The sequence below is a fragment of the Pelodiscus sinensis genome, chromosome 2 (genome assembly GCF_052426305.1).
Source record: "Pelodiscus sinensis isolate ZL-2025 chromosome 2, ASM5242630v1, whole genome shotgun sequence".
NCBI classification, from domain to species: domain Eukaryota; kingdom Metazoa; phylum Chordata; order Testudines; family Trionychidae; genus Pelodiscus; species Pelodiscus sinensis.
The window spans coordinates 121,504,402-121,518,233 of NC_143053.1; the positions used below are offsets into that span (position 1 = coordinate 121,504,402).

The following is a 13,832-nucleotide window of genomic DNA, read 5'->3' on the forward strand; positions in this document are numbered from 1 at the left end:
TATGGTGTTCCCTTACTTATATAGACTAGAGCAGTGTTTCTCAACTAGTGGTATGAGTACCCTTTGGGGTACACGAGAGAAATCTGGAGGGTATGACAACACAGACTTCTCTGTGGAGAACTGAATTTTTGTTTAAGTTTTACAGCGTTTTATTTTTTTTTGTACTTTTTACACCCAAAAATTTCATCACCTGCCTGGCCAGAATTAAGTTGTTTAAACAAATGTGTTGGAACAGTAGAAAAAAAATTGTCTGAAAACTGTAGGTACTGGGGGTACTTATAATTGTTTTTAAAAGGGGTACTTTATAAAAAAAGTTTGAGAAACACTGGACTAGAGAATAGGAATTGATGTAGAGCATTACCTTGTATTGATGTCCTTTAATCATAAAAAAATGACGGTTTTGAAATAGGTGGGGAAACCGGTTGTGAGCAAACATGGCCCAAATGCTGGGATGTAACTCTAAAATATCCCTCTAAAGCAACTGGGATTTTCAGGATGTTATTTACATCTAGTTTTATAGATATTTTCAAGAATCCTAGTAGCAGCAGTGTGGCATATCAAGGAGGAGTTTCTCATTTGAGAAGGAAATCTTTTCCAGAAGAGTTCTTTGGAAATTGAAAAGAGAAGTTGATACTTCTATACTTGTTTCAAATCAAGTGAGTCATGTCCTGCTAAGAACCCACCCATGAAACAGCACAGATGACCCATAGGGAACAAGAGGTCAGAGCAAGACCTTAAATCAATAACTTCATAACTTGTAGACTTGAAAATATTTGTCTCATGATGATCACCGGGCAGTTATAGTTTCTTTAATTTTTCCTGGCATGTAAGTGGATCTGAATTGTAATTACAGTACATGTCTTATTACTTGCTTTACAACTTGTGAACCATTTTTTGTACAAATCATCATCCGGCTGGTTGACAGGAAGCAAGAACAGCATTTCATTGCGAGTTCTGTTCCTTCTATCTTTGTGGACTTAAAGATGGTGACTCTAAAATCACATATTGGAGCAAATATATTTATGCACAACACAAACATAGGGCTGGATTGGGACTTTAATGTGTCTTACTCTTTAAACCTGCCAAAACAGGCAAATGGGATTTTCATTTCTTGTTTATGAAAAAAGATTTAGCATGCTAAATACAAACAATGTCATAACGAGCAATGAAAACCCCATTTGTCTGTTTGATAATTCTTCAGCTGTCCACTGTCAGAGTAAAATCCTCACCAACACTGCTCTTGTCCTTAGTTTACACCAAAGATGATTTTACATGTTGTTTTCTCTGTTATCTGGAGCCAATTTAAATGGGGGAAAGTGCTGGTAATCTGCTCAGTTGTAATGTTAGGAAAGGCCAATGATCTCTTCAGAAGGGTTCTTGCTGCTATACAGTTCAGCTGAAGTATTATGTGACCTAGGTGTGTGTCTAGGGACAGCATAAGCAGGAAATAGTTTACTTGCTTGCAACAGGTTTGGTTAAGTATTTGTATATTAATTTAGGGAATTATAAAGGAACTGAATAAATGCAGTTCCATCAAATTGCAATGAACTTTATATCCCAAATTCCCCCCAGTGGAGGCTGAAATGATTAAGACCCCGTCCTTCCCCTTTGAGGCAAATTATCGTGTCCCTAAATGTTAACTACTACTGCATATGAATCTGAACAAAATAACTAACTCTTAGAAAACAAGATTAAAAACAGGAGATGCAAGAGCAGCACAAGTAAGGCTACATCTGCAATTCTGTATCTTCTGTCCTGCTTCAACTGCACAACTGTGAGGTTTCCTGTGTATCCACTTTTATGCTGGGAAGGGGGAGAGAGCTGTCCCACTGGCATAATTAAACTATCCCCATGAACAGCAGTACCTATGTTGGCAGGAGAGCATCTCCCACTGACATAGGGCTGTCCACGCCAGCACTCTTGTTGTTGAAAGTTATTTCTGTCAGGGGGGTGAGTTTTTTTCGCACCCCTGACCGACAAAAGTACTTGGCTAGGTTTATAGGTCAGGGTTTTTTAAAGTTCACGTGTGTTTCTAAAAGCTCACATATAAGCAAACCTGGGAGTGGAGTAGGGAGGCTTTAAAATGGTGAACAAATAAGCTGCTGTCATGGTTGGATTGAGAGTTATAAAGAGTGGGTGAATCAGAGCATTCTGAGTTGGGTTTTTTTTTTCTTTTAGCTGTCAAACTTGCCATGTAGAGACTGCCACTGACAGCCAGGTTTTAATTGGAAGGATTGTCAGCTTGATTGAATCTGCTATTGGAATGTTTGCCTGTGGGGGGTTCACTGGAGGATGGTAATCTTTATCAGGAGTTTGATGAGCTGTCTCCAGTGAGACATCGGAACCATACAGGCAAAGAAAGTGATGTATATCTGTGTGGTATTACTGAAGATCAAGCAGGAAGGGAAATTGACTGCTGCCTCTTTATAAGCAGGGAAAAAAATAACATTCTTTGGGCTGTATCATGCTTTGCACTTGATTTGAGGAAATAAGGAGATTGGTGGGTGGAAGAAGTTGTAAGAATCACACACTTCCCAAACTCAAGCAGCCACGAGGCTCTCCACCTAACTTTCACAGGCGTGGTGGGATGGACCCGGCCTGCTATGCTGCCCCAAGCCCATCAGAATGTGACTAGCTGGCTTGCATTTTAACTGTGGTGAATATCACAAGCCAGCTGTGGGCACCTAAGGCTCCTTTACAAAGGAAAGGTAATGCACTTAGCAGGGTGAATGCAGCTGAGTTATCCTGCCCTTTATTGGCAGGATGACATGGTAACAAGAAACCAGACCAGTACTGGCTCTATCTGGTTAGAGTTGACATAAAGATGGGGCAGAGCAAACAATTTGTAATGTGGGACACAAAGTTTTATTGGTCCTGAAAACCCCAGAACAATGGTACCTATTTTTGAGTGCTGTCTATTAGCATTTTATCTGCTGTTTACATCTATACAGGCATGTTATTTATTTATAGAGCCTCATCCCCCTCACCATAATGGTTCTTCCACAGGACAAGAAATCACCCTTAGAATCACAGATCAGAGAAATAGTGTAGCAGTGCAATTTAGGATGCCCAGTCACAGACCAGAACCTCATTTTACTGCATTCTATACAAACACAGAATAAAATGATGATTCCTGCTCCCTACAGTTTGTAACTTGAAGGAGTACATAGATCCTGGATTACTAATAGAAGTAGTTAAAATATGGGTACATTTTTCACACACACAGTCCAGTTTTTTTCATCAAAAGTCAATATATTTCTTATGTTAAAATTATGAAATTCAAACTCGTTTGGCCAGCTTTGTAGCTAGTTTGAAAACAAGGTTGAATCTTTCATTAAAGTGCATACTTGATTGTATTACTTTTTTAAATTGAAATTTAAAATGCTGACTAATTCCAAAACAAAAATAAAATTCAGAAATTTTCAACCATCAAGATGATTACTAATCTATATGGGCTGGCAGCCTGCCTAGCTAGAAAGTAGTTAAATGCGAAATAGATCTCTGAATCTCCAACAGAGACACGACATATAGCTTGGTCAGGAAGATGTGGTGGTATGGAGGAATGGTGTCCGTAACCTCATTCTACTTGGCTGAGCTTCTGTCTGCAAGTCAGGATCTTAGTGAGTGTAAAATAAGAATAAATAGCACCTTTTGAAGTCAAAGGTTCTGTCTGAAATTATGCCCCCTAAACTGGCTGCACTATTGGAGGACACTGAGTGTAGTATAAGAACCTATATAGGCTACAGTGGGATCTGCTCATGTGTCTGCTTATTAGGCACCCATCCCCTTGGTTTCTAAATGCCTGGTGGTAGGACTTGTGCAGTACTGGATGTTTGTGAGAGGGCATTGCCAAAGTATGGAAAATCATCTGTTGGGCCAGCACTTCCTTTGGAAGACTACTCAATTGAGTCTTCAGTGATAGTGATCTGCAAACAGGCACCTGGTTCTTGGTTTAGCCCCTCCCCCCCTTTTCTCTATGGCTGTGAGACCTGGGTAACCCATACATGACATCTTAAATGGCTGGAGTGGTTCCAACAGGGCTGCCTTGGGAGGCTTCTCAGGATCAGCTAAGAAGACCAATGCATTAGCATCAGCAGGATAGAAGCTCAGGTCATGAAACCCCAATGCCGTTGGGCTGGCCACTGTGCATATAGGCCTGGCACTTGCCTCCTGAAGCAAGTACTCTTCTCTCAAATAGGAAAGAGGGGCTCGCAAAGGGCAGCAGGAGCACTTCAAAGACATTCTGAAAGGACACCTTTAAAAAGGGAGGCATCAATCCAATGCAGTGGGAGTGCTTGGCACAGAATACAGTGGCACCACACCAAGCTACAGCTTGCTTTAGAGGACAGACCTGTTAATGAGACTGAGAAATGACAAAGGGGGAAAGAAAGGGAACAGTCCAGACAAGAACTGTCTCCTATAAGATTACACTTGGTACTTCTGTGGGGCATGATACGGGGCTCTTCTCCCACTTAAAACTCACTAATGAATTCTCTGGACAGACACCCTCACATCACTGGGTAGCCAAAGAAGAAGAGAATGTTGTGCAGGATTTCATCCTTTAAAATTGTGAATTACAGTTGCTATAATGGTGGTTTTGCCACGTAGCAAGGAGATTTCCACAACACGAAGGCACAGGCAAGTCAAAGCTAGTCGGGTTTTAATTTTTAAATAACCTATTCTCTCCTCTCCTGCCCCTATCTATATAACTGTTATGAGCAGTTGCAGATATCACCAGGAAATTACATGTTTGATGACTTATTTTTCTAGGCAACCTATAAAAAGATTATTTTGAAGTATGTTTTAAAGTATTCTTCATAATGTATAAAAATTCCCCCTTGTTTTTTTTTTTTTTTTTTTTTTTTTTACAGAAATATCAGGATTGTCAGATTTGTTCTCTGATATTTTTCTAGAGGAATCTTTGGAAAACTAGAGAATTCAAGTAATTAGGGTTACCAGTTTTGGTTGGACATATTCCTAAAGGTTTCATCTCATGACAGTCTTTAATTTAAAGATTAATATTTAATTCCTAGAAGTATCAAGACAGTCCTAATGGGTTGGCAGTCTGAGGAGTAGCAGTTTTTAACACTTTTAATTTGTGGGGTGAAGGTATTGAATCCTTTATGCTTGGAACTTTTCTCTTAAATTGTCAGGAGTTGGTGTTAAGTAGAGATTAGTATGAACATAACAATTTAAAACAGTCTGCTTAAAGCTGAAATGCTAATTTGAGCAATCTACACTCAAATTAACATCCCTTAAGCTGGCTGCACACTTGAGTGAGATTGGCTAACCCGTGAAATAACACTTGTGTTGCCACATACATATAGTGCTGTACTCATTTATGTGTCTTGTGAGAACTTCTGGGGGCATTCCCATAGTTCCTAGCACAATCGTAAGTGTAACCCACATACATAGTGTGGTTCAGTATCCCAAGTAGTGACACTTAGACCACTTACAGTGAGAGAGAGGCTGTAGAGCTCCCTTATTCTTAAATTGAGAGCCAGCTGGCTTTATAGCTCAAACGGTAGAGGCTGCTACACTAAGCTCCAGAAGTCTCCTTCAAATCTGCCCAGTGGTGGCTATGTAATCCGAGCCACTCCATGAATTCTTTATCACGGAACAGTAGGAGAAGTCTCCTACTAGCCTTTCTGGGCACATGTGGGCAACTGTGGTAAGACATTTGGAGGATTATCGGCACTGGAATGATACTAGTCTGCGTGCAAAGTGGTTGTGCTGGCATCTGAGAAGTTCTGCTTAATTCAAGTTTTAACTTGGCTGGCACAAGGGTCAATGTGAGTTTAAAACGGCACAGCACTTGAGTTAAGGGTTTTTATGTGTGGATGGGACTTGAATAACTTTGCAGTGAGGACAAGCCTTAACAATTCTTCTCCCTATGCATTGCTCAGGTTTTAGTATCTTATATCTTGTGATCTTAGAAGTCTACAAGGAGCCTTCAAGCAAAAGAAACTTGATATTTACAACATGAAAAACAAGCAAAGAAAACAAAACCTATTTTAAAAATAATTTGCCTGGTGTTGTTTATATATTCAACACAGAGCAAAGAGGGTACAAAATGGATTTTCCTCTCTTTACCCTATTTACCTTTTAGGATTATTTTACTCAGCCAGGCTGAAAAGCCACTTTAATCTTACAATTTTGATATAGTAGCCTGTTAGATCTCAGCCTTGTCCATTAAGTTTCATTAGCACTTCCTGCTGCAGTTAACCACATTATGTTAATGGGTCAGCACTTTTGCTCTATGGGCATGCATGCACACTCTGGCTATGTCTCCACTGCTATGTCTGCACTACAGCTTGTATTCGTAAAACTTATGCCACTCGGAGGGATGAATATTCCACTTGCCTGAGTGACATAAGTTACACAGACCTAAGTGCACTGTGTTGGTAGGAATGCATCTCCTGCTCACCTAGCTTAGCTCCACTGTTTGTGGAGGTAGGGGGTTTTTTTTATGCTGATGGGAGAGCTCTCTCCTGTCTACATAGTCTTCACCAGATGCACTGCAGCAATTCAGCTGTATTGGTACAGCACTGTAGGTATAGACATACCCACCGTTTCTTCCTCTTTCATTGCTTCAGTACTGCCAGGACTTACCTGCATTATTTATTAGTGTAAGAGTGAAAATATGTTGACCCAGTTGTGGAGAGAGAGAATAAAGAAAAGTTATTAGTTCCCATAACAGAAGAACTAGAGGACACCAAATGAAGTTAATGGGTAGCAGGTTTAAAACTAATAAAGTTCTTCACACAGCGTGTAGTCAACCTGTGGAACTCCTTGCCAGAGGAGGCTGTGAAGCCTAGGACTATAACAGAGTTTAAAGAGAAGCTCGATAATTTCATGGAGGTTAGGTCCATAAAAGGCTATTAGCCAGGGGATAGAAATGGTGTCCCTGGCCTCTGTTTGTCAGAGGCTGGAGAAGGATGGCAGGAGACAAATCGCTTGATCGTTGTCTTCGGTCCACCCTCTCTGGGGCACCTGGTGCTGGCCACTATCTGCAGACAGGCTACTGGGCTAGATGGATCTTTGGTCTGACCCAGTACGGCCGTTCTTATGTTCAGTACTTTAATAGAGTAGTATGGATTTCTTAGGAGCAGCTTTCAGCTTCTGTGTCACAAATACTGGCTGAGTCTTCACATTTCTGTGCATGGTTGCAAAACCTGCTTGAGGAGTTTTAAACTTTTAAATGCTGTTTAAAATAAGAATCATTTTATGTATTTAGTGCTTTGATTCTAATTTTTTTTTTTAAAGGCCTGAATTTTTTTCTTGCCTTATTGCTACAATAGGCACCAAGTGCCAGTCTGGGTTTCACCATTAAAACCACATGGATCAATTTGAGGACTTTTTAGGGCTACTTCAGTTGACTTCATGAACTAAGCTTTATTTTTTATGTGTGATGCTAATAGCCTGGAATGTTTTGCCCTTTCTAATTAGGTCTCAATCCATCAGGTGAATGTTTTCCCAAGAAACTGGTGGAGATGATTCTGACCCTCCCTAAAGGAAGCATTTCCAGTTCTTTGCAAACTACTCGCCTCTCAGACACAAACTCACCACACCAAACACATGTCTTCCTGGATATTTCTCCATAAAGAGTGACATAAGGTAGTTACAGATAGTTCATAACTTACTGAGATTTATAATCATTGAGTAAATGTATGGGTAATGTTTTAGGAATAATGTATTTGAAAATATGCTGTATAGACTTGGAATAACAATCACTAGGGGTAATCTGTCTTGGTGATGGTGCATTCAGGCAGGAAGGATTTGTCATCCTGTCCTGTTTAGCTGGTTCAAGCAGTTCAAGGCTCCATTATTTAATCTTGCAAAACGGTGTTTACTTACAATGCTGTAGAGGTGCAGTTGTGGTGCTTTAGTGTAGTATGGGTCTATGCTGACAGGAGGGGTTCTTCCATTGATATAGGTGGTCCACTTCACCAATTTAGTAGCTAGGTTGACAGAATTCTTCCCTTGACCTAGCACTTGTCTATATCAGGAGTTTGGTCAGTATAGCAATGTCTTACAGGAGTGTGGATTTTCACACACACACACACACACACACACACACACACACACACACACACACACACACACACACCCGAGAGCGAGAGAGCTAGCACTATACTTATGCAAGTTCCCAGTATAAATCAGTCTTTGGACTTTAAGTGAAAAATCACCAGAGGCAACCGCTAACAATTGCCAGCATTTAAAAATAAAAAAGAATACTACAAGAGGAGGGGTTAGTTTCTCTGACTTGGCAGGGGGGAGACTCCAAATTACACAGACACATCCCTACAGGTGTTCACAGTCTGTTCACAAACACTTGTGGTGTGGGTGTGTGTTCATGAAATTTTGGCTCCTTCTTGTGAAACCAGCCAGTTCTGCAAAAGACTTGAGTTTTTTTGGGGAGAACCTACTTTGTTAGAAAAGACAGCTATTAAGTGTAGACTGAGGAGTGTGCGCTATGATTTTTGTTTTTGTATTGTTCCACTACTTTTTCTTGTTTCTACTTAAATCTTCACCTTTTCTTAGCTAAACCTACTTTTTGTTTGTTGAAGTGCTCACAAGTACTGTGTTTAAACCATCACTCCTGTAAATTGTAAAGTTAAATTGGGGTACGTTGCATGTTTGGGGACTGAGGATCTGGGATTTCTGTGAATAGCCAGTATCATGGAAAACTCTTTAAAGCAAGGGTGGGAAACCTTTTTGGGGGCCACTGACTCACAGAAAAATCAGTCTAGGGCCACATACAAGTATGAAATGAAACACATAACCCCATTGGCCCTGGCCCCGAAGTGAGAAGGAAAAGAGACACTCGCCTCACTCCCTTCAAGCTCCAGCCCCAAGAGATGGGGAGTGCCGAGTCGAGGGCATATCCCCAGGGCTGGATGAACTCTTTTGGGGCCCATGACTAGTAGATTTTGTGGCAGCCCTCTAGGCTCTGGGGTAGGACCAAAAATGAAGGGTTCAGCATGTAGGAGTGGAGTGGGGAGTGTGAGGCCTGGGTGGGAGGGCGAAGGAGTTTGGGGCACTCACCTGGTGCAGTTCCTGGGGAGGGGGAGGGGGCGGGGGCACAGTTGCTGCCCTGTGCTTGCGGACACGATCTCCCACCACTCCCATTAGCTGTGGGGGCCGGAGGGGAGTGAAGCCTATAAGTGTCAGTGATGGGCATCCCTGTGCTTCCATTCCCCCAGTTGGGGGGAGGGAGAAGGAATGGCAGTGCACTTCATCCCCCCCTCAGGCTAAATGTGGCCCGGGGTTTGCCTTGATCTGGCTTGCAAGGCTTAGCCTCCACCCTTCCCCAGTAGTGGTGGGGAGCTGGCCCTCATGCACCAGCCAAATATAGGGAAGTGCTGAGCTTCATGGGCTGGTTAAAGGTACGTTGTGGGCCACGTTCCCCATCCCTGCTTTAAAGGGACTCCAGAATTATTGGTGTCTATTAATCTGCAAGGCAAAGACTAGCCAGCAAAGTGCTTGAATGGCTGAAATTCTGCTGGTGCCAGGCGCTGACCCTTAGCCTTCCTTATGCTGGAAGAAAGCTATAAGGTGGTGGCTCTCAGTCCTGGATGCCCCTAGAACCTTTGCAGTGATGCTCTTGTTGTCATGGTTATTTATTACTAGAAGATTTACCTTTTGTTGCTTGGGTCTTAAACTCAATTTAGTTTTGTTTTTCTTCATTTAAATCATTATTTTGCCAATGGATTTTTAAAAAAATAATTTGGCAGAGGTTTCTGAAATTCTTTTAGGACACTTGGGTATGAATGGACTGCTCATAACTGGGACATCTTAATATTGCTCCCTCAGATCAAGGGGAGACAAATGTATTGCCAAACTCCACGCATGCAAAAATCAAGTGTCAGGGGCAGAGAACCTAGTACTGGCTTTAAAATCATAGGATTTTAAAAAATTGTTGTCTATTTTTATTTGCCTTTTGCTGTTTGGGTTTTGAGGCTTTAGGGATTATGTTTTCAAGCTTTACTCCACAAGCATGAGGGCTAAAAATTTCATATAATATTTTTTTAATACCAGATGAAAATCTTTTGTAAGCAGATAAAGCTATAGTTCCTGGAGTCAAGAAAATAGCAGATATCGAAAGTCTAGGGTGAAAAAATCTTGAGCATTAGGAACACTGTAGCAGTTTTTGCTACATTTTTCTAAATCCATTACTTCCTTTGTGTACTCTTCAGGCTAGCCAAGAACCAATCCTGTGCTGGTAAATTGCCAGTCTGTCAACATTGCAGGATTAGGCCCCAAAACAAGAGGTAACGCAATTAGTTTATTTTAGAATTCTTACAGCAATCCGGTATCATGAAGCCTTTTCTCAATATTTGCACTCATGCCATTTCCCTCTCAAATCCAGTGAAGTTGGGTAAATATAGCCAAATTAAATACATCAGACCAGGAGATTTTGAAAGCAGTCAAGCATTGATTGCATCTGATTGAAAGAAATACAGTGGGCATTATCTGGCCTGAACTTTGAAGCTCTCTGTAGAGAATGCAATATGACTTGGAGAACATTGGCAGTTCTGATAAATGCCTTGCGGCTAAAGTGTCTGTGAGCTAAAGTAAATGGATGAATGCTGGAATCGAATACAGTGTCCAGAAAGCAGTGCAACTATAGGTTTAAAATGATGCCTATAGGGATTGTTTGTCTTACTGCTTCTTAGAATTGGAACTTCAGAATGCCTGGCTTTCTTCAAGCATGATTGTCAGAGCTGAGCGGCTTGCGGCTCTGGGCTCAGCCTTCAGGTATCTAATTTATCTTTCTCCTGACAGCAGAATTGGGATACTATACACATGGCAGGCTTGTCTCCAACAGTCTTGAGCCTTTAGTTATGGCCATAAACAGGAGAATGCTGTATTATCTACTTTGAGAGGTGCCTTTCACCACACATGATGCTGCTTCAGTTGCGGATCAGGTGGAAATGCTTGCTGTCTGGGTCAGATTCAAAGCTCATTGAGGTCAATGGGAGTCTTTCTATCAACTTTGGGGTCACACCATGTGAGGGCCTTTCTACATTGGCATTCATTCCTCTCCATTTGCTCTGAAATGGCTAAATTTTAGGGCATTATGCAAAGCCTATCCTATTAGCCCCAGCTTTTGGGTGTGGGGGAAGGTACTGTTGCCTTGGGAGGGGAGAGTTTTCAGAGGATCACAGGTCTTTGGGAATCTCTTCTGTAATTACTAAGTAGTGTGGTGTGCTTTTGGTTACACAGATGTTTGTGTGCTGGAGTTTGTGCTGTTGTATTAATTGTTCATGATCTGGAGCCCCAGCCTAGCAAGATGCTTTTACAGGTGTTGTACCAGTGATCTAGCTAGGATTCCTTGCATGCCCAAAGGTAGGCATGTGCTTAAGGACCTGGCTGAAATGGGACCTTGTAACATGTTGATGGCCAGGATAGGCACCTTTCGGGTTGTAAAATGTGAAATACATTCATGTTTGTGGTATAGAGTACTAGAGCTTTTTAAATGTTTTATTTGGGGAGTGATGGTGTTATATTGATTTGTAACTGATCACTCAGAATTCTAAGATGGTAAATACTTAGTGAGCAAGGATTTGTATAACCATCTTAAGGGAAAGATTCATATTGATTTTAGCAGGAACTGGACTGGCCCCTAAAATTAGAAAGCATTAATTCTCTCAGGTGCCAAAAATTGTTAGCAGGTAATTGCTGTCCAGGAGGAAACATGTTTGCTGATCAGACTCCACTTTGCAAGAAGCTCATTTGTATATCACAAGAGCCACTACGGTTGAACCTCTCCAGTCCGGCACCCTTGGGACCTGACAGGCGCTGAACCAGAGAATTTGCCAGACTGAGAGGTCAATATTGTCTAGCAGAATTACCAGCCCTTCCACTACTTACGGGGTTCTTAGAAGACATTTAGGGGCAAATTACTGTTAAATAACAGCACAGAAGAAGCTAGATGGGTTTATGAAGGGGATGGTTTGATGGGATAACATGATCTTGGCAACTAATTGACCTTTCACTGTCAGTGGTAAATAGACCAATGGTGGGATGATAGGAGTTACTATAGAGAACTTTTTCCTGGGTGTCTGGCTGGTGAGCCTTGCCCACATGCTCAGGCTTCAGCTGATCGCCATATTTGGGGTTGGGAAGGAATTTTCCTCCAGGGTAGATTGGCAGAGGCCCTGGAGGTTTTTCGCCTTCCTCTGTAGCATGGGGCATGGATCACTTGCTGGAGGATTCTCTGCATCTTGGGGTCCTTAAACCATTTGAGGATGTCAATATCTGAGATATAGGTGAGAGGATTATTCTAGGAGAGGGTGGGTGAGATTCTGTGGTCTGCATTGTGCAGGGGGTCAGACTAGATTATCATAATGGTCCCTTCTGATCTTAAAGTCTATGAGAAGACTGAGAGCAAGGACTGGTGGCTGCAAACAAACTTTATGGGACAGTAGGAAACTTGGCCACGCCTACAATAAGTGGACATCCAGCTAACTAAAATCATGCCGGAGCATGGATGTTGTGGGACCAGAGAGTGCCAGACTAAAGAAGTTCAACATGTGCCACAATTGGTATTCACTGGCAGTCTTTGCAGAGGTGTTAGGGACTGCAAAGAGATGGAGAGTGAAGTACTAGCTCACTGCATTAGGAAATTCATATTCATATTTAAGGATTCTTGTTAACAGATAATTTCCTTTTTAAAAAGACGCATGGTGTACCTGTTCTCTGGGTAAAAAGAGGACTTAAGTATCTTGGGCTAATATGTTTCAAAAACACTAAATTCACAAAAAAGCAAAAGGAAAAGAAATTAAAGAAAAATTGAAAATTGCTGCTGATAAATTATTCCATTAAGTTATGCTACAAAGAGCAAATTCTTTTAACTATCATCATGAAATCTACAACTCGGATGTTCTTATCATGATCCTATCTAATGTGATTATCTACTAGATAGGGAAACTGTATTTCTTTTATATCCATAGTCTGATGGCTTCATTCCCCATTAGTTGAAGTGAACAAACTCACCAGAATAATGGCATGAACCTAACCATTTCATTCTGTGGGTCTTAGAATCACTTCCTCAGGAAATCACCTCCTCAGGAAATCATGCTTTGTATGTGTGAAAGCAAGTTGAGTAGTCTCGTTCAAAGTGACAGGAAAACATTGAAGAGTTGCCACAATTAAAACTCATTTGACAGGCATTGTTTTCTTCGGTAAATGTGATATTGCAGAACATGAAACTATTTTTGTTGAATCCCTTCTCTGCTCCATTGTTTAGACTTATTTTCAGGTAACATTTGACCTAGTTTTAGTATAAGTCATTCAATATCCCTAAAGCTGGTGAATTCTCTTATGTATTACAAGACTGATTGTTTTGTACATTAATTCAAGCTGATTCCACTGCAGCCACCCACTGACCTATATTGGTGAGGCACATGTCTGTTGTAAATTTATTTTAAATTAGATCTCTCCCTTTTAGATTTGTTGGGCATTGGGACTGGTATTTGTAAGTAAAATGGCAAAATCTGTGTAAGGGAGAGGAAGTGCTCCTTTAATTACCAGTAAATTTCTTTTCTACTATCAGTAAGACTCCCTGATGAAGCACAACTCGAATGGGAGAGGGAGCTTTGCCATCTAAACTGATAAGGTGCCTCTAAAAGCAGGTGAGAAGCTGCTTTACTTGTGCATATCCTTTTTCTTGTTTTGCAGTAAATAGTCATTGCACTTTCAATGTCCTGGTGCTATATTTGAAAAGTTCTCTGAAGGAGATATTGTGTTAGAATTGAAAGCTGTAACTTAAAGCCCAAAATAACCAAATCCTGCAGTCCTCATTCAGACAAATCTGACTGCAGGAT

The 13,832-nt window shown here is 41.2% G+C and overlaps 1 protein-coding gene across 14 annotated transcripts in view; it reads left to right on the plus strand.

Annotated features, from left to right (window-relative positions):
• Positions 1-13,832, plus strand: part of RNF152 (ring finger protein 152) — a 236,305-nt gene that overhangs the window by 26,092 nt on the left and 196,381 nt on the right. For 2 of the 14 annotated variants that reach the window (XM_006122878.5, XM_075921401.2), the window contains exon 3: positions 13,562-13,640. The exons of 9 other annotated variants lie outside the window; for them this stretch is intronic. The gene's annotated coding sequence lies outside the window, so the exon portion shown is untranslated. Of the gene's footprint in view, positions 1-7,449; positions 7,618-13,561; positions 13,641-13,832 lie in introns of all 14 variants that reach the window. 3 more of the 14 variants (XM_075921398.2, XM_014573526.4, XM_089776414.1) reach the window with 3 other exon arrangements.